Raw genomic sequence first — 1227 nt, 5'->3', positions numbered from 1 at the left:
TAGGTTTAGGTTAGATATCAGGAGGCGCTACTTCACAGTCAGGGCGGCTAGGGTCTGGAACCAGCTTCCAAGAGAAGGGGTGCAGACTCCTACCCTGGGGGTGTTTAAGAGGAGGTTAGATGCACATCTTGCTGGGGTCATTTGACCCCAGTACTCTTTCCTGCCATGGCAGGGGGTCGGACTACATGACCTGCTCAGGTCCCTTCTGACCCTAGAAACTATGGAACTATACCATTCAATAGCAATATCTAGACAGAAGGCATGGCAGGATGGGCACCTTGGAGGCTATCTTGTTCAGAGAGGCATCCGATGAAGCAAGCCTATGAGCCTATGAGAGCTCGTGCTTCTCTTAACTGGTCCCTAAGATGCCACTCTGCTCTACCTTCTGCCTAACCACAGATTAACATGGCTAACGGTCTCCTCATAAAATGCCTAGTGTTGAAAAGATTTATGGAACGTCAGTAAGAAAAGCTCTTGCAAAGCTGATTTAACATTGAAAAATCTTAAAGTATTTAGAAGGTAGTTCAAATTCTATGGCATTCAACATAAACCCAAACTGTGGCTGTATTGAAGAGTGAATGTGCGCTCCATAGCAGACTGAGGCCCATAAAGTGTCTACAGTTGTTAATGGGCAATGCAGAGACAGGAAATCTCAGGAGACAGGTAATGGGAGAGTTTTGTACATTTCCATCATCAGCTCCTTTCAGCCCTATTAGTGCCTGAAAGCTCTGACCCAGCTGCTGGCTGTTTGATGGCTCTTGAGAAATGAATTGATTCAGTGCAATTCTAAATGGGCAGAGATCCACCATTACTAAAATCACCAGTGAAAAAAGATAATTGAAAAAGCTTGTTGAACACCTCATAAGAAATACCAAGGATTGCACAAACTTGGATTTTATAAATAATCTTCATTACTAGAAGCGTCTTTCCAGATCAAGGTTGAAATGTCAGTTGGACAGGGAAGTCTGTTCTGTACTCTAATGCTTCTGCAGCTGCACTGCAGATTGAGACAACTTCATTCTTTTTTTCTTTCAATTCAATGCATTTTAGAAGCACCAGCTTCATTAGCAAGTAAAAATTCTCATTTATTAGTTATTGCTTAGTAGCTGTTGCAACTTAAATGGTCAAATGCACAGGCACCCCGACAGCACTTCAAGATTATGCTGATATAACAGAAATATTTTGACTAGTCAGTTTTTGGTGTCACAGATTACAAAGGAATGCAGA

Source organism: Crocodylus porosus, unplaced genomic scaffold (assembly GCF_001723895.1).
Source record: "Crocodylus porosus isolate Cpor-Errol unplaced genomic scaffold, CroPor_comp1, whole genome shotgun sequence".
Classification (NCBI taxonomy): domain Eukaryota; kingdom Metazoa; phylum Chordata; order Crocodylia; family Crocodylidae; genus Crocodylus; species Crocodylus porosus.
The sequence above is the reverse complement of the archived record's forward strand: the minus strand, read 5'-3'. Positions refer to the sequence as shown.